The sequence below is a fragment of the Panthera pardus genome, unplaced genomic scaffold, assembly GCF_024362965.1.
Source record: "Panthera pardus isolate Hobbes unplaced genomic scaffold, ASM2436296v1 HiC_scaffold_24, whole genome shotgun sequence".
Lineage (NCBI taxonomy): Eukaryota > Metazoa > Chordata > Mammalia > Carnivora > Felidae > Panthera > Panthera pardus.
In genome coordinates this window covers 12,310,421-12,329,987 of record NW_026526810.1, presented here as the reverse complement: position 1 = coordinate 12,329,987, position 19,567 = coordinate 12,310,421, and the positions used below count along the sequence as shown (strand labels likewise).

At 47.5% G+C, this 19,567-nt stretch overlaps 1 protein-coding gene across 2 annotated transcripts in view; it reads left to right on the top strand.

Moving 5' to 3' along the window:
- The window catches only part of PCSK6 (proprotein convertase subtilisin/kexin type 6), a 191,294-nt gene that overhangs the window by 30,629 nt on the left and 141,098 nt on the right, over window positions 1-19,567 (top strand). The window lies entirely within an intron of this gene.

The following is a 19,567-nucleotide window of genomic DNA, read 5'->3' as shown; positions in this document are numbered from 1 at the left end:
CATCTCCAGAACTCTTCATCTTGCAAAACTGAAACTTTATATTAAGTATTAACTCTCTCCACCCCCGGGCCCCTGGCAACCACCATTCTACTTTCTGTCTCTATGAATTTGACTACTCTACGTGCCTCATATAGGTGGAATCACACAGTGTTTGTCTTTTATGACTGGCTCGTTTCACTCAGCATCATGTCCTCAGAGTTCATCCATGTAGAGGTGTTAGAATTCCCTTCTTTTTTAAAGCAAAATAATATTCCGTTGTATGGATATATCACATTTTGGCTGTCGGTTCATCTGTCAATGAAAACTTGCAGCTTCCGCCTTTCAGCTATTGTGAATAAAGCTGCTACAAACCTGGGTGTACCTAGATCTCTTTGAGCTCTTGCTTTCAATTCTCTGGAGCATATATGGTACTCAGAAATGGAATTGCTGTATCATATGGTAAACTTATGTTTGCCTCTTTTGATGAAGCATGCTGCTGCACCATTTTACATTGCCACCAGCAGTGCACAGGGCTGTGATTTCTCCACATTCTTGCCAACACTCGTCTTCTGGTTTGTGGATAGTAGCCATCCTAATGTGTGTGACATGGTATCTTACTGTGGTTTTGATTTACATTTCCGTAATGGTTGGTGATGCTGAGCATATTTTTAATGGGCTTATTGGCCATTTATACATCTGCTTTGGGGAAATGTCAAATGGGGACATTCAAATCCTTTGCCCATTTTTATTTTATTATAATTTTTAAATGTTTATTATCAATTTTTGAGAGAGCACAAGCAGGGGAGGGGCAGAGAGAGGGGGACAGTGGATCCACAGCGGGCTCTGCATTGACAGCAGCAAGCCCAGTGTGGGGCTCGAACTCACCAACCACAAGATCATGACCTGAGCCAAACTCTGACATGCAACCAACTGAGCCGCCCAGGTGCTCCTCCCTTGCCCTTTTTAAAATTGTTGTTGTTGTAGCTGTAGGAGTTGTTTATATATTGTGGATATTAACCCCTTTCCAGATGAATGATTTGCAATTTTCTTCCATTCCGTTTAATAAAAAATTTAAATAATAGCAATTCTCAAAGGTTTGGCAGGAGGAGCTAGTGGTGGGGCTAGGTGAGGAGATTTGGAGGTGGCAGGTGGGAGAGGTGACCTGAAGGGGGTTTGAGTGTGTGGGATGAGTGAGTAGCGGTTGGTGTCTGAACTTGGGACTCACATGTGGGTAGCTGGAGTGAGGGAGGTTGGGCTGTGACATTGGATGGGCAGACGAGACAGCTGACTGGATGCCACAGGAGCTGTGTGAGCAGTAGCCAGCCTTGGGGCCCCCCAGCATGCTGGTAGGACCTGCAGGACAGTTAAGCTCTGGGATCTCCAGATGCTGGGAACAAGGTAGCAACAGTTTCTTTGACTTGGGGTCAAGATAACTTGTCAAACAAGTAGATTTTTAGTTCCACACCCCCCGCCCCCATCTCTTCTTCTATCCCAAAGCATTTCTCCTTGGCTAAGAGAAGCCACATGCATAACTTTTCTGTTTGAAGATGTGGTGTGCAAAACCACAGCAGCGGAACTGCTGGTAGTAAATAGCCAGGCACATAAAAGAATACCTGAGGAAAGATTACATGGGCTTGTAGGGGTAATCAAATGAAATGGAAGGCAATTTGTTCTTTTCCAAGTGAGGCGGATATGTAGGAATTATGTAGAAGCTGACAGAGATATAAGCAAAGCAGCTTAAACTTAGCCTGGATTTGGAAAAGAAAGAGGTTAGAGAGGTGGTGTGCTGAACAGTTAGACCCATTGCAGAGGAATCTGAGTGATCGTTTGACAAAGGTCATGTCTGCAGTTGTCACCAGGGAGAAATAAAACAGAACGGAAGTCTTGGAAAGACTTCTCGATCTACAGCAAATTCTGGAAACTTTGGTGCGGTAAAACACACTATAGGATGGTGGAGTCCATTTCTGGCAGAGCCAAGACTCTGAGAGGGAATGGGTCATGAAATGCAGAGCATTTCTGGCCCCTGGAGATGGCTGATGGTCTGTAGCTGGGTGAGTCAACACTAGCCAGCAGCCTTGCTCAGGGCCACACTGAGGGCTCTCCAGGGAAGCCAGGTCACATGTGATGCAGGGATGTGTAGAGGCTCCGAGGTGTATTTTATGTTGACTAGAATGTTTGTAGAAAATTGGAATCGGGGGCGCCTGGGTGGCTCAGTTGGTTAAGCGACCAACTTCAGCTCAGGGCATGATCTCGCCGTTTGTGGGTTCGAGCCCCGTGTCGGGCTCTGTGCTGACAGCTCAGAGCCTGGAGCCTACTTCAGATTCTGTGTTTCCCCCTCTCTCCACCCCTCCCCTGCTCATGCTCTGTGTCTCTCTGTCTCTCAATAATAAATAAAAATGTTAAAAAAAAAGAAAAGAAAAGAAAATTGGAATCGCTCTCAACATTTAAACATTGGGAGATTTCAGATAGGAATTGGAATTTCTAGCTTCTCCTGAAAAACAGGAAGGACTGGCCCCTTCCCTACAGGGCTGCAGGCAGGGCAAAAGGAGAAAGTGACCAGAGTGCTGGTGTCATGTTGGATTTCATGACACACATTCCCCCTGCCACACCCTTGCTCAACCTCCCAGCATCATCTGATAGAAATAGTGTTGAGTGAAGGTGGGGGCAGGGTGGTGGGAATTTGCCGGTCATTCCCTGGGAGGGAGCAGATAGCAGCCCAGCTGTGTCAGGTCCTCACTGATCACCCAGCTCATAAAGTACAGCCACTAAGCCCTCTGAGAGCAGGTGTGTATCCATTGGGTTGTGAGTCACCAAAAAAAATTGCTGGATCCAGTTCCACCTGTCAAGGAGATGTGTCATCTTGAGTTATCTGTAGGTGAAGGTACACATTAGAAATACCAGTTCTCAGCTTTAGTAAGTGGTGACCATAAATCAGACAGAATCTCATAGAACCTAATGAGCATATCTCTTCATTTGAAGTGAATTTATCTTTGCAGACTTGGGAACATGAATGATGACATAAGGCATGAATTCGTTTTACAGAATCAGAAGTCTAGAACCTAAAAAACGTTTCAGCCTGGAATCGATCATGTATTGGCGGCTGTAGTTTATAACAGTTGATAAAAATGAAAGGGGCGAGAGAGAAGTTAGTTTCAGGGAACTGACAAATGCAGGGGCTGGCAGGCATGAGGCGGGGGTCAGGACCGCCTGTGTGGGGTGCTGCATCCCCGCGTGCCTGCGCCTTCCTGAGCACCCAGGGCACAGCTCCTGTTCCCACATGTCCCACAGGCACAGGCCTGGCCAGCAGGGTGATACTGTGTATACTGACCTTTTTGTTTCTGTTTTCCTCACAGGAACTACCAATAAGGAAGTCCAATATATATATATTTTTTTCAGTTATTTATTTTTTATTTTTTTAACGTTTATTTATTATTGAGAGACAGAGAGAGACAGAACATGAGCAGGGGAGGGGCAGAGAGATAGGGAGACACAGAATCCAAAGCAGGCTCCAGGCTCTGAGCTGTCAGCACAGAGCCTGACGCGGGGCTCGAACTCACAGACCGCGAGATCATGACCTGAGCTGAAGTCGGATGCTCAACCGACTGAGCCACCCAGGCACCCCTATATTTTTTAATTAGAATTAAAGATCAAATGGGATTTGTTCTTGAACCAACTTTGCAACTAGCAAGTGAGATGCATTCACTTTCTTTTCTTTGAGAAATAATATGAAAAGGGCTACCTGAACAACAGCTTGCCACGTGCCAGGCCCCATTTAGCCTCGCGACAACTGTGAGGGTGAGATACTGTTATTCCCACTGCATGGAAAGGGAAATTGAGGCAAAGAGAAATTAAGGCACTTGCGCAGAGCCTCTTTTCTGTTCTTTACTGAACAGTTCTTACAGAACAGTACTGTTCTGTTCTTTACTGTTCTGTTCTTTTCTGTTCTTTACTTTTTTTTTTTTAAGTTTATTTCTTTATTTTGAGGGAGAGGGGAAGAGAAAGAGAATCCCAACCAGGCTGTGCACTATTAGCACAGAGCCCAATGCGGGACTTGATCCCATGACCTGTGAGATCATGACCTGAGCCAAAATCAAGAGTTGGACACTTAACCGACTGAGCCACCCAGACGCCCCCAGAAACTCTTTTCAATTAAACAGAGGGGCTGCAATTCAGATCTGGGCAGCCTGGCCCCAAGACCCAAGATGACAACGTGGAGTCCCACCGGACCGCCCCCTGCAGTCCATGCAAGGGGATGGCTGGGGTCCCTTTGCGACCTCCTGGCTCTGCCTCCCATCCTCCCTCTGCCTGGTCCCACCTTTCCGTGAAAGCCTGGTAGAAAACGTTTGCTCCACCAGCGGGGCACCAGCCTCTCAGAATGCAGGCACCGGTTTCCATCTCAGGATGCATTTGGGCAGGTCTCATAGTTTGCTATCCGAGCACCAGCTGGGCACAAGCTTCCCTTGGGCCTCCCTCTGGCCTCTCCCCCGGAGGCAGGTCCTGCGCCCTATGGAAGCCCTGCTGGATGCCCTGGGTCTAGAACAGAGCCTGCGTCGAACAACTGTTCACATACTTGCTGAGAGAAGGAAGGAGTGAACGGGCAGTCGCCCAGCAGTCAGTGTGGGCGTCACTAAGCAGTAAATACTCAGCAAGGTTACTGCAGAAGAGCCGGCGACCGTGGGTGGGTGGGTGGGTGTTCATCTGCCCCACGTTCACAAGACACTGTCGCATGCACTGTCTTCGTGAATCATGGGCGGAGGGGAGAGGGCAGACTGGTGATGTTTTCTCCTGCTTTCCTTCAAACAAGTACTTCTCGCCTATGAATTAGTGCTTCTGAAGTTTTACTTTGAATACAGAAGTTCTGTCGAAATTTTTTATTGCCAAATATTCCATAAACCATAACGTTAGCATGAAAGGGAGAGAAAAGCTGATCCAGCCCCTCCCTTGCGAGGGGAGAAGCCGGGGCCAGCGAGGGGACAGAGACGGGCAGCCGCCTGGGTCCCCGGACTCCTCAGTGCAGCAGCTTTGCAGGAAAAGTCCCAAATGCCACAGTAAAAGGGCTAACTGAAAATTATCGCACAGAGCCCTGTTTTTCATTTCCAAACCACGATGTGCTCTGCAACCGGGAAAGGGTGTCCCTTGAGTTGTGTTTTGGTGAAATCATGACAGCTGCCTCATCAGTAGCTTCTTCATTTCTAATTACCGGCTTGGGGTTGAGTCACAGAAGCCAAATGATAGAGCGTGTTTCTCTTTACGTCTGTTGTTAATTGGCATTATTGAGTTTGGGCACTAATGCAGTTGGACTCAAGTTTTCCATGTCTTCACTCATGTAAGCTTGTCTCGGTAGGGCAAGCCCCCCAGAGGTCAGCTGATTTAGGGGGCTGGTACGGGGCTGCCTGGTCAGCAGACCTGTATGGCCACACCCCCAGGATGGACATCTGGTAAAAGGAAGCTGGGGTGATGGGGTCAGGTGGACTTGGCCTGTCGCCAAGAACGTTGCTGCCTCCTCTCTGGTATCCTTTTACCCTGTGAGGGAAACCACATAATAGAGGGACACAGGAGGGGGATAAACTGCCTGGAGCCAAGAGTAGTTAGTAATTACAGCTGGGCAGCATTGCTGTGCTCTGGTTTCTGTTCTCTGCTCCTTGGGGCTGGCTACACCTTCTCCCTTGTAGGGCTCCCTGTCATGGGAGCTGACACCCAGCACCCTAAGTGACATGGGAGAGGAGTGAGTTTTAGGAGAGGTGGGGAGAGAATGTGGAAGAGATATAGTTTTACTGTGGTAAAATATTCATTTATTATTATTTGTTTTAATTTAATTTAATTTAATTTTTAAATTTTTTTTAATGTTTATTTATTTTTGAGACAGAGAGAGACAGAGCATGAATGGGGGAGGGTCAGAGAGAGAGGGAGACACAGAATCCGAAACAGGCTCCAGGCTCCGAGCTGTCAGCACAGAGCCCGACACGGGGCTCGAACTCACACACCGCAAGATCATGACTTGAGCCAAAGTCTGACGCTCAACTGACTGAGCCACCCAGGCACCCCTATTTCTTTTAATTTTAAAGTTAATTTATTTCGAGAGAGAGGAAGAGCGTAAGCAGGGGAGGGGTAGAGAGAGAGGGGAACAGAGGATCCGAAGCAGGCTATGTGCTGACAGCTGAGAGCCCGATACGGGGCTTGAACTCATGAATGGTGAGATCATGACCTGAGCTGAAGTTGGACGCTTAACTGATAGAGCCACCCAGGCGTCCCGTTGTGGTAATATATTCATAATAAAATTTACCATCTTAACCATTTTTGGGTGTAGAGTTTGGGGTCGTTAAATACATTCTCATAGTCACACAACCTTCACCACCACCTGTCTCCAGAACTTTTTCGTCCTCCCAAACTGAAACTCTATACCCATTCAACACTTAACTTCCTCATTCCTCCTCCCTCAGCCCCTGGCAACCCCCAGCAGTCCCCATTCTACTTTCTGTCTTTATGAATTTGACGATCCTAGGTACCTCATGGAAGTGGAATCATAACAATATTTGTTCCTTTGTGACTGGCTTGTTTCACTCCACATAATGTCCTCAGGGTTCATCCATATTGTAACACGTGTCAAAATGTCCTTGCTTTTTAAGACTCAATGATGCTCCATTGTGTGCATAGACCACATTCATCCATCAATGGACACTTGGGTTGCTTCCTCCTTTTGACTATTGTGAACAGCGCTGATGTGAACGTGGATGTACAAATCTCTATTCAAGTCCTTGCTTTTGCTTCTTTGGGGTATAGGAGCTATTTATTTTTAAAGGGAAAAATTTGAAGATTAATTTCTCTAAAATCCTTTTTAATTTCCCTCAGGATAACTGCTCTCTAGTGAGAGTGTTTTAGATATTAAAGTTTGAATTTTAAACCTATCTTTCATAAGGACAAAAATCCTTTTTTCTTTTTTTCCCCAAATCGTGCAGCCTTTTGACCTTCCTCAGTGAAGTAGCCCCAAATGGCAGCCCGTTGCCAGCCTCTCTGGAGATCCCCAGATGGACCCCACCTATTTTCCTCGGGTGCTTACTGTAGCTTTGCTCTTGGGTCTGTGGTGTAACCAGCCTGCCAGGTGTGCTGTGCACAGCCATTGGTGCTGAAGGTCACGGACATGCTTTACTCCATTCACAAGCTGAGATGCTTTTTGCTAAGAGCACATCTGGGCATGCCCAGAGCTTCCCTGGTGAATTTTCCAGGTGAGACTTTCTAAGGATAAGGCCACATACTAGGTCTTGCATACTCAGAGACAAGTGAACAGTGTATCTCCTCGAGTGAGGGAAATCTGAACCAAATTGTCTAGATCCCCTTGTTGCAGGGGCCGTGGAATCCCTGTGGTCCATAGGCTGCACCAGTGGTGTTAACATTTTAAAATTAGTTGCTAATGTTAAAAACTTGGGAGATCTCTTATAGAATTGAAGTGTCAACTTCTCTGGAAGAGTTCAGGAGATCTGGCAGAACTAGGTTCCCTGAGTCTCCACCTACCTGCCTCCTCCCCATCATGGGGTCCGTGCCTGGGCCTGGCGGGCAGCGAGGGCACTTCTCCCAACTAGATCCAAACAGGGACAAGTGGCATGAACCTATCTGCAGTATCAGGTCACCACGCGGGAGGTGGGGGGCAGCCTTGGGGGCTGGGGTGAGGATCAGGGCCCGGATCCATAGATGGACGGGGCCAGGCCTCAAGCAGCCTCTCGACCCCAGTGGTCATCTACCCTTGAAATAAACCTCATTGGCTTCCTGTCTCTTTTACAAAGTAGTTGTGGGCCTGATGAGTTTCAGGGGAGGGAGGAAGACCTGGTTCCAAGGACCAACTCACCAAAGAGACGGTTGTTGAAGTGATTCAGGTTTTGACCTCAATTCTAGACTAGAAGGTCTTTAGCCTTTATTTGGGAAAGGGAGGCAGTGAGAACTCTAGTTACCTTGTTGTATTGCAATTAAAATATTCTTTATAGGGACACCTGGGTGGCTCTGTCAGTTAGGCGACCGACTTTGGCTCAGGTCATGATCTCTCGGTTAATGAGTTCAAGCCCCATATAGGGTTTTGTGCTGACAGCACGGAGCCTGGAGCCTGCTTCAGATTCTGTGTCTCCCTCTCTCTCTGCCCCTCCCCCACTTTCTTTCTGCCCCTCCCCCACCTCTCTCTCAAAAATAATATTCTTTTTAAAAAATATGGTAACAATCATGAGGTCTCAGAAATAGCTGGGACTGTAGTATACAACTTTTTCTGAACCATTTGAAAGTACATCGCTGAGCTGCCCTTATCACCCCTCATCCTTTACTGTGTCTTTCATAACAAACAGCACCATATTCTACAGAACTGTGGCACCCTGGAAACCAGAGAATTACAGATGATCATTGCCACCATCTGGCCATCATACCTCCGACACTGTTGCCAACTTCCCAACAATAGCCTTCACAGGAAAGGATCCTGTTCAGAGTCAGGTGTTACATACAGCTATGAGAGTCTTTCAACTAAACTATAAGGGGATGGACGCCAGAAAAAAAAACTTAGTGACCAAGAGAAATATCATTTTAATGCAACGTTTTAAAATTTGAAATTAAGAAAATCCACAGTGAGCAAAATATCAGAAAGTTAAATAAAGGCAAGTTCATCATTGCTGATTTTTCCTTTGCCTCTGGCTTCAATATGGCTTTGCACAGCGCTATTCCTTACTGTCTTGGAGTCTAGAATAGTTCCTCACTGTTCTCTTGACTTTCGTGACCTTGGCACTTGCCAGTGTCAAGCCAATTACTCTGTGGAAGGTCCCTCTTCATTGGGGGTTTGTTTGCTGTTTGTTTGCTCACGATGATTTGGGTTCTGCACTTCAGGCAGTGACACGGTGTTCTCGCTGCGTCTGACCCCATGGCCCACGTTTCAATTTGCCTCATTGCTGGTGGCCCACTTGTTGATCACTCTGTTAACAGGCTCTGTCTGCCTGTCAAGTTTCTCTTTTCCCTTTTATAATTAGTAAATATTTTGTGGAGAGGTGCTTTGAAACTATGTAAAAATAGCCGATTCCTATACAACTTAGTATTTGTTCTTAAGTATATCTGTATGGACTCATGGTTTCCTAGTTCATTCTTGGACTGGAACCTCCAAGAGGGATTATTTGTTTCGATTTTCAACTGGTCTCGGTTTTGCCTTGTAGGTGCCTTTCAAGTCTGGCTCCCGTGTGCTGGTGATATGTCTCTAGAGTTCTTTGCGTCATTTCTTGCTCTCTTCCCAAATGTGGTATTACGGATTCCTCTTGCACTTTCCCTGCCCTGACTCTGGAATCAGCCATTTCTCCAAAAGCCCTGGTTCCTTTTAGTAGAAAATGGTACTTAGAAGCCAAGACCTGGGCTCTGGGTGGGTTTGCCACTGTTTGAGTGTTGCTTCTCACAGGCCTGTCCAGTGAGGGGAGACACGTGTGCACACACTGGTGCGTCTGCCTATCTCTTTGTCTGTCTATCTATCTATCTGTCTGTCTGTCTGGAAAACTAAAATCGCATGGCTGTCCAATTCCAATCCCAGCACCACAGAGTTCTTTCTAGTTTTCTTGTCTAACAGTGAGAAATCTCTCCCACTACCCCAGGGTGTTAACTGTATTTGATCATTCTCCCTGTGGGTAACCAAGGTGCCATATGTTCTGTCTACGTCTCACGGTATGGACAAGCTCCTCACCCCCTTGGGCTCTGACACCCAGGCTGGGCTGCTCCCTCCCAGGGCAGACACTCTTGCAACCTGCTCAGGGCCGCCCCAGGTCTCCCCTTGTACCCTTGGTGCCCTTCCCCCACACACCAGAAGCCGTGCTGTGCCCCACATGGCTTTAGGACCTGCATTTTTTTCAGGAGGAGGAGTCTTACTTTTGTATTTTTCAATCAAAATGAAACAAAAATAAATACAAAAGTAGCACTGGGTTTAGAAATCTGATAAAATGGCTAATTCTAGATGGCTGCAAAGAAATCTTTAACCAGTAAATGGTTTAAAAAGAGGACCTTCAAAGTAAAGATTGTAGAGTTTTTCAGATGGCTCTTTGTGAGTGTTAAAGGTATATGTTGAGGCCAGATATATAATATAATATATATAAGCAATATATAATATATAAACATCCTCATAGGAGGCCAGGCCATTCGGTTTGGCAACTTCAGGGAAGAGAAAATGAAGGCTGCTAAGTAAAAATTAATGATTTTTCAGGAATTTGTAGGAAGTTGAGCAGCTTAATGGCATGCTTTGGGTGGATATGTGTTGAAGAAAGTAATTTTAGGAGACTAGGAAATTGTGCAATAATCTTAACTTGGGTCAGAATTGTAATTATTGCAGTAACAGAATGTTGCTATGTGTATATGTGACCGAAATGGGAAGCAGGTTTTTTTCTTCTTTTTTTAATGTTTTAAAAAATAACAACAAAATGTCCATTCTCCCTCTTTGGACTTCCTTAATTATAAATACCAGGTAACTCAGTTCTGGCTAAATATAGGTTCAGTGGCCGTCTATATTTATAACTTTCTTCAGGTAGGAGTCACCAGAGCAAGACAGAATTAATTTGGTGTGTAGGTTTTTTCATAGGCTCTAATTAGTTATGTTTTTCTTAAGCAGACCAACTGGGATCAATACTATTATATAACTGAACTCTGATGCCCGTGACTTTTAAACATAGACTCTTCCCCAGAAGCCAGAGGCCCTCAGAAGAGGCCAGCCCTGAAGACCAGCAGGTCCGGAAGCCGGCATGCTGCAGCTGCGAGCGGACAGGGCTCGAAACATCTGTTTCCAGCCAAGGGCAGGCTTTGGGAGTGATAAAGTGAAGAGTTTTTTGCAAAGTCAGATGTCTCATCTACAGCCCATTCATTTCTGAGACCTTGGATCGTGACATTTCGTGGCTGCTTATCAGCTGTTCCCGTGAGGCAGATTTAACTGTGTGAGCCTGGGGAGGTGGGAGTGGCATTTTTGTGCACTGACCAAAGCGTGCATTTAGCCAACCCCCCAGCCCCCCAACCCAGCGTGCTGACTTGAGAGCTCAGGGAACCGCACCTGCATCTGAGGTCACGTTCATTGGAGGGCTGAGTGGGCGGCTGGACCTTTGGAACGATCCGATGTCATCTGGGGTGGATTTGGCATGCTCCTCAGTGACTTTGCTGCAAATCAAACGTAATATATTAGATGGGGCTCTTCTCCACCATTCCTTGGGATCTGCAGAAAACAACAAATCATCTTCTTTTTCTTCAGGAAGGCAGGGTGCACCCCAGCCTCCAGCACCCGCAGATCCCTCGGGCCTCACACCTGCCCTGTATGAGCAGGGAGGTGATTCAAAGCTGGAAATACTCAAATTTACAGGAAAAAAAAAAAACCCAAAAAACCAAAACGAGACAAGAGAGGCTCTTCCTGTCCACATCCCCAGCCCAGGCCTCTCCCCCACCACACTTGGCTTCTGCCCCTTCCTTGTTTGGCTTTGCAAGCTGTTTATACTCATCCCACCTGTAGTCCCCAAGAGTCTTCCTCTCCAAGGCCAGTTAGCTTGCCATGAATGAAGGGTGCCAGGCCACTTGGATGGAAGTGCAGAGTCCTGCATGGCCTCTCGCTCAGCCTGCACCCGTGGGAGTAGAGCTCAGAGGAGCTGCATGGGGCCTAGCCCAGGCCACACAGCGGGTAGATGGTTGCCTGACTCCACAGCCTCAGCACCGTCATGAGAGGGGAGGCTTAGAGAGAACCTGAAAGGCAAGACAACAGTCACTGGGCTGAGAGGCACAGGGTCTTGGTTGGCCCCAGGGCCACGCTGGACAACTATATGTAAGGCAGAGAGGGGAAGACGTGTGTGTCCTTCCAGTATCACTTGAAATCTGTTCATTTCACCAAATATGTTTTGAGCTTCTGCCATGCACCAGACACTGCCAGGGCCTGAGGATTTACAGATGACATTTCCTGCCTTGGAGAGCTTACTGTGGAAGGATGGAGGGAGGGTGGGTTGTGATAGCCACATGTGGGCAGACCTGATCCTGGAAGGTCCAGGAGGGCTTCCTGGAGGCAGTGATAGCTCAGGTGACGGTTAAAAATGGAGTGGGAGGTAGTCTTATTGGTGTGAAGGGGCTGACACACAACAGCAGCACCCGAGGACAGAGGTGATGCTACCAGGGCCAGGCCTGTGGCCAGAGAGGTGGCCTGGCCTAGTGGTGGAGATTCTTATGTGCCCCATGAGGGGCCAAGGCTTCGTGTTGGAAGGGAAGGCAGGGCTGGGGTGGGAATGGCAGTACAATGGTGCAGAAGAGGGTCAGAGGCCAGCCAGGGCCCTGCTTTGGTCCTAGTAGAGCAGTGGGGCCACCTACACTGATGTGGGGGTGATGGGGTTCAGCCAGGCTTGAGAAACTTTCAGCAGGTCACTTCCAGAGGCTTTGGTGACACTGGACACCTGTGGAAGGTGTGGCACCATTCACCAAGACAAGGGACTCCTCGAGAGGAGGAACAGATCTGGAAGGAGGTGAGGGTGGCAAGAAGATGCTGACCTCAAGATGGCGGCTCTGGCTGTGGCTCTGGTTGTGGTGGGGAGTCATCTGGAACGTGCACATTGGGGGCTGCTCCCCTCTATGCTCAGCCTGGAATAAGGAAACCAAGATGGTGAGGGTGTGACCCTGCCCCCGCAAGACTCAGCCTGTACAGCACAGGTGTGCTTGGGATCCAGGTGGGCGGGAGAGGCTTCCCAGAAGAGCTGGTGTGGAGCTAGCCTGGAAGGCCCAGCGAGGGAGGGGCAGCCTCCTGGAAAGGGACTCGACACAGTCCCTGGATACAGCTCACCATCTCCTGGGGAGAGGCTTTGGCATACATGTGTGTGGCAGCAGCCAGGACCCCAGGAGCTGGAACCTTCATCTGGGGGTAGGCCTGGCTCACAGCCAGCATTCATGCTATCAGGTGACTCTGACCAAGGTAGTGGCCTTGGTGGCCCTCAGACCCAGAAGTTCTGAATTAGAGCAATTAATAGCAGCCTCAGGAGGTCCTGTTGGATATCAGGGCTGTGGGAAAACCAAAGACTTTCCTGGTTGCATTTCAGAGCCATTTATTTGTGAATCTTGCATAAACACCCCAGGCAACTGTATACATACATATACAAACATATCTGAATACGCACATACATGTATATACACACACCCACACATCTCTGTGTACATACATTCACACTCATACATGCACACACATATATACACATATCTGAATACATACATATATATACCCACAAACATCCATATACATACATGTACGCATATATTGCACACTGCACATCCATATACATGTGAACATGCATGTATACACACATGTTTGAATGCATACATATATACATGCGTGCATATATATGCATAAGCACACATATCCATGTGTACACATGGGCACATACACTCACATGTGGACGTAATGGAATAGATACGTGCATGGAATATATGTCTCTCAGGATTTCTGCTTGAAATGAAAGAGAGTGGACGCCTGTTGAGCCACTTGGCCCTGTGTGAACACACCTGCTATTGAGGATGAGAACCAAGATTACTGGGACCCCCCCATGGCAACCAATGCTGTGAATGTGGCAAGAGGCAGAAGGCATGATGGTTATGAATGGGAACTCCGAGGTCACGTCCTCACTGTGCTACTCACTCAAGATATGGTCTTGAAGTAGTTACTTCACCACTCCGTGCCTCAGTTTCCCCAACTTCAGGGTGAGGATAGCATAAGGACGTCATGACAGTCAAACAAGTGAAGGCATCTAAAACTGCTCTCCTAATGCCTGAGGCATGGCATGTGCTCAGCAAGTGCCAGCTGCTCTTGACATGAGCCAGGAGCACCCAGTAAATGTTGGGGACCCTCAGTGGCTGCGAGATGGGAAGGACAGAGAATTGCCATTCCCTGCGAACTCTGTGTGCTTTTGCACTATGTATATTTTGTACCATGTGCAGACATTATCTAGACTTTTTATTTATTTATTTACCTATTTATTTTAATGTTTAGTTATTTGGGGGGTGGACAGAGAGACAGGGGGACAGAGGATCTGAAGCAGGCTCTGCACTGTCAGCACAGAGCCAGACCCGGGGCTCAAACTCACAAACCGTGAGATCATGACCTGAGCCGAAGTCAGACGCTTAACCGACTGAGCCACCCAGGCGCCCCATCTAGATTTGTTAAAATAGAGTACCCCATTAAAGAGAAACCATGCTTCAACTGTCTTCACTGTGGATTCTTTGATCCCATTTCTTCCAATGCTCTGGCCGAGAACGTTTAGCAGGGTTTTTAATGATGTTTTAATGATGTTACCAATTTTATCAACTAATGTGTATAATTACACATCAGTGTTGAGTAAAGAGACCTGAGTGTTACATATTCAGAAGATTGTTCACATTCTTGGAGGGGGTTACTAACAGACTGGCTCTAATTAATGCATTGTGAAAATACCATGGACAGGAAAGAGAAAAGGCACTGAAATTTTATGTTGTGACTTAAAAACAAACAAACAAACAAACAAACAAAACACCCTGCACACCAGAGATCAGATTCACTGATGGAGAGCAAATTGAGGTTCTGGAAGGGCTCAGAGCTGAGCAGGACAGGCAGACAGCCTAGGATGCTGGGGGAAGAATTTCTCTTTCATTGTCAAGGAGGAGAAGGAAGAGGAGACTGCCAGCACCCTCAAACAGCGATATTCTGTGGAAGCCACTCACCCCATGTTTATAAAGGCAGGCTGCTTCGATACTGGCTTGATAAGCGGTACACAGAGCACGTGAGTGGTGACTCCCAGAGGACAGTGAGGCCTGGTGTAAACACTGTCCCAGGCCGTGGCTGAGGGACAGCAGCACAGGATGGCCCAGACTGCCAAGCTGGGAGGAGCAGCTACTTAATATCAGTGCAGAAATCATATCAAAATAAGGATATTTCCTCACTTAGGAAAGTGAATTCAAGATTACTTTGAATTCAAGTCTTTATGCCGCCCCAGTTTTTTCTATTTATCCTTATGGTTCCAGCTCTTGTCAATTTGACCCTGAAGATGTACCAAAAGTGTTGCAATAATCCTAAGCCCTAATTTGTGTGTCTCTGTGTCATTTGGTGTCAGATGTTGTCACCTATTCATCTGTGGCCAGGTGGGGTGGGAGGGATTGTTGGTTCAGGAATTGGGAAACCCTGAGGGTAACAACTGGGGATAACTCCCTGGGCGGTTTCCCATTTATAAAATGGGACCATTCCCAAGGTTCTTTCCCTTCTCTGTAGGTCAGGACCATGTGACAGGGACACATGACATGTCCCTTACGTTTAACCAGGCCAGTGGCCATGTCCCCAATGATGCTGCTAGAGAATGGAGGCTTCCCAGCCATCCTGTCCTCTTAGCTCATGTAGGCACCTGGAGATCTTAAAAAGCAGCTCCCTAAGCTGGGAGGGGCATTAACTGGGGTCGACACTGCCGTGGCAGGCAAGGTGAGAACCAGAGGAATATTTAGATGGGGTGGGGGAGGAGAAGGAAGTAGGAAATAGCTCCTAAATCATAAATGCTGCATCAGCCAAGTCGAGATGACTTTCGCTGGGCTGTATTCCATGAGCAGCCAGGTGCACCCATCTCCTGCCCCCTCCTTGATCCTTTCTGACCTTTTGGCCATGATGAAAACCTCATATTCCTGACCCATGCCTGATGCCAGGGGAGGGCCATGGCAGAGGGCAGGATAGTGTGAGTCAGACAGATGTGAGTGACCTCCTGGGGCATCTGACAAAGAGGGCTCCTGGAGAAAGGGCAGCTCAATGGCCACGTGAGACGCCATAGATGCTGGGACAGCAGCTGCACCTATGTTTCTAAGCAGAGCCCCTCAGCATGTGGACTGGTGGTCCCCAACTTTTGGAGAAGCCATGTTCATCATCAGAGACTTTGCTGGTCTCCCAAAGTATGCTCAGCAGCAAATGCCATAAATCACAGGTTGGCAAACATTTTCTGTAAAGGCCACATGTGAAATGTTTTGGGCTCCTGAGCCAGAGGGTCTCAGTAGCACACAATTCTGTCATTGTAATATGAAAGTGGCCATGGGCAGTAGGTCAATGAATGGGTGTGGCTGTGCTCCAATAAAGCTTTATTGATAAAAACACGAGGTGTATATATGCCCCAAAGCATTGAAAGCAGGTTCATGAACAGGTATTTGCATACACATGCTCATAGCAACATTATTCACAATAGCCAAAGGGAGGAAGTGAAAATCTGTGTGTCCATGAATGGATGGATGGAAAACAGAATGTGGTATACAAATACAAGGGAATATTATTCAGCCTTTAAAAGGAAGAAAGTGTTGACAAATGTCACGACATGGATGGACCTTGAGAACACCATGTTTAGGGAAATAAGCCAGTCACAAAAGGGCAAGTGATTCTACTCATATGAGATATCTAAAGCCATCAAACTCACAGAGACAGGAAGTAGCATGGGGTTTGCCAGGGTTTGGCGGGGAGTGGGGAATGGGAGTTCACGAAATGGGTGCAGTTTGGGGAGAGAGAAAAGTTCTGGAGACAGAGGGTGTTGTTGGCCACACAACGTTGTGAATGTACTCAGTGCTGCTGAACTGCACACTGGTAAATGGTAAATGTTATACTATGGTATAACCTGGCAAATGTTATACTATGTATATTTTACCACACACAAAAAAATAAGCTAAACAGGAGATAGACCAGATTTGGCCCATGGACCATAGTTTTCTGATGCCTACTCTGAATTAATGAGTATTTATTTATTTATTTATTTATTTTTAAATGCTTATTTTCTACAGAGAGAAAGAGAGAGAGAGAGGGAGGGAGAGAATGAGTGGGGGAGGAGCAGAGAGAGAGAGAGAGAGAGAAAGGGAGGCAGAGAATCCCAAACAGGCTCTGCACTGTTTGCAGTGCAGAGCCTGATGTGGGGCTCAAACCCATGAACTGTGTGATCACGACCTGAGCTGAAATCAAGAGTCAGATGCTTAACTGACTGAGCCACCCAGGTGCCCCATCCTCTCCTTGTCTTACCCTTACAGTAATTCCAGTACTTTCTGTCCTGTGCCACCCTTTCTGTCCTGTGCTGCCCCGAATCACACTATCTGGCCTCAAATCTTTGGCCATGAGGAAGGAATGTGGCTGCTGCCCATCCACTCATGCCAACTCTCCATAAGGACCCAGAAGGTGGAGAGAAGTGTTCAGAATTTCAGGGACCCTTACAGCTGCTGTCAGATTTATGAACAGCCAGTGATCTGACCCCCTCACTGGTTTTTCTGAAACACATTCCAGCTTATTCTGCAGCTAACCTTGTAGGGGCAGGAGGACAGCCTTGGCTGGTGTCCCCTTCTCCTCTACATTGGGAGTGGTCCTTCCCAAACCCCCCAGTCCCCATGCTGGGCTGGACATACACTTCCAGACAGATGTGGCACTGGTCACCACTGCCACTGGGGCCGGTTTGCCAGGTCAGCACTGGGGAGCATCTGTTCCTCCCATGGATTGCTCGAGGAGAGCAGCCCTCATTAGCTCAGACCCTGGACGCCATTGCTAAGGATGATCATGGTGGCTCAAAGGCAAGGAGCTGGTTGGCAGTGGGGTTGGCTACCTCTGGCCTGGCTTGGCTGCCCTGAGGCCAGGTGCTGCCCTGAATGGCCTCCAGGGCTGCCCTGACACGGGTTTGCTTAAGGTCAGCAGCTCTGCGAGTAATCCACCCCTTTGCCAGCAAATTTGATTCACCTCTTAGTTTCTCCATGTCCCTGGATGGGAATTGACTTGAATGCCCAGAGTTAAAAGGCCAGGAGTTGTGAAACATCTCCCAGGGATGGTGGCAGCTTAGAAGCAAACATGCTGATTAAATACTGCTGTAAGTTAAGACTCCATTATTGCTTCTGGCTCTAAATCACAGCTCTGGCATGCGTTAGGAGGAGGCTTGACATATCTAGCAATTAACTCTGTTGAAGAAGTGAGCAAGGTGACTCATCTGTAGGAGAAATAAAAGTGCTTTTGTGCAAAATGGGGCCGAAATAACGAGGTTTATGATGGCAGAAGGGGTGTCTCGTGGTAGAACATGAACTGAGAATCTTAATTGCAGAAAACCATTTATTGAGCACTTACTACCTGCTGGGCACTCTGCTAGATCTTCCTATATTCGTGTAATTTAAGTCTTAGAGCAACCCTGCAAGGCAGTAGTTACTATTTTCACAAGGAAACTAAGACTCAGAGAGGGCCTGAAGCCCAGGTCACCCGGCAGGAAGGGATCGAGTTGGAATGTGGGCCCAGATTGGGCCAAAATCTAAAGCATCCTGGTCCTAGCGAGGGGAATGGAGGAGCCGTGGGGAGGAGCCAGACAGAGAATCCCGACCAGTGTTTGTTGAACACCCATGATACCTATTTAATCCTCACGACTATAATAGTATTCAGTGTTCCATAGTTGTAAGCTGTCGCTTACAACTCAGAGCACTCAGGAGCAAGTTTAAGTGAAAAACGAGGATTTATATATTTTTTATTTTTTATTTAATTTTAAAAAATGTTCATTTTTGGGAGAGAGAGCGCTCACACGCAAGCAGGCAAGGGGCAGAGAACGAGGGACAGAGGATCTGAAGCGGTCTCTGCACGGACAGCAGTGATCCCAATGCAGGTCTGACACTCACAAACCGTGAGATCATGACCCAAGCCAAGGTCAGATGCTCAACTGAGCCACCCAGGTGCCCTGAAAAAGGAGGATTTTTAAATGGGAATCTCCTGACACTTAAGAACAGGAGACAGCCAGGCAGCTGGGATTGCTGGAAACGAGGGCTAGAGGGCTCTCATCTTGTGGAAATATGTGGAAATGGCCACTCTGAGCATCCACATCCCCCCAGGTCTCTGCCTGGGCCGGTCAAGCCTCATGGGGTTAGGTCACAGCAGACAAAATGGCTTGAGTGAGGCGGGTGTAGCCAAAGGTTGTTGGGCATTGCTCAGACTTTAGTTGTACTGAACTCCAGTGGCTAAGTAGTTTTGTCCCCGTTTTACACATAAGGAATCGAGATTCACAGGGGGCGAATGTCCTTGCCCCAGATCACATGGCTAGTGGTGGTGAAGGGAGAGGGAAGGTTTTGAACCAGGTTCATATCGTAATCACCACACATGTGCCGTCCTAGAGGACAAATTGTCTTAAATTCTCCCTTTGATCAGAAGCCGGAAAAGAAGCTAGGATGGTTTAGGCTGAGAAGGGCAACTTGAAAGTCTGTGTAATGTTCAGTCCAGCCTCTTTTAAGAAGCTCTGCTTTCAAGGATGGTGACCACCAAGCTAGTTTCAACAACCAGTGAAAGAACAAAAAGCAGGTCTTCTGAGAACAATGTCCTGATACTCAAGGGTCACTGAGGCATGAGAGCCTGCCTGTCCCGAAGGCCACATCCATTGCTTCTCTTGGTTCTGTCCAGCCCTCAAGCTGAAATCTGTCTCGACAAACCACCCCTGGCAGAAAATTGGGACACCCTGGGGGTTTGGATGTTCTCATCTGACCTTTTCACAATCCCCAAGCAGATGGACGTGCGTGTTTTCTTTGGCTCCCTTGTTTTGCTTGGGAGCGAATGTTCATTCTTAGATCTTTCAGTTTACCCGTGGGGTGGAGAAGATGG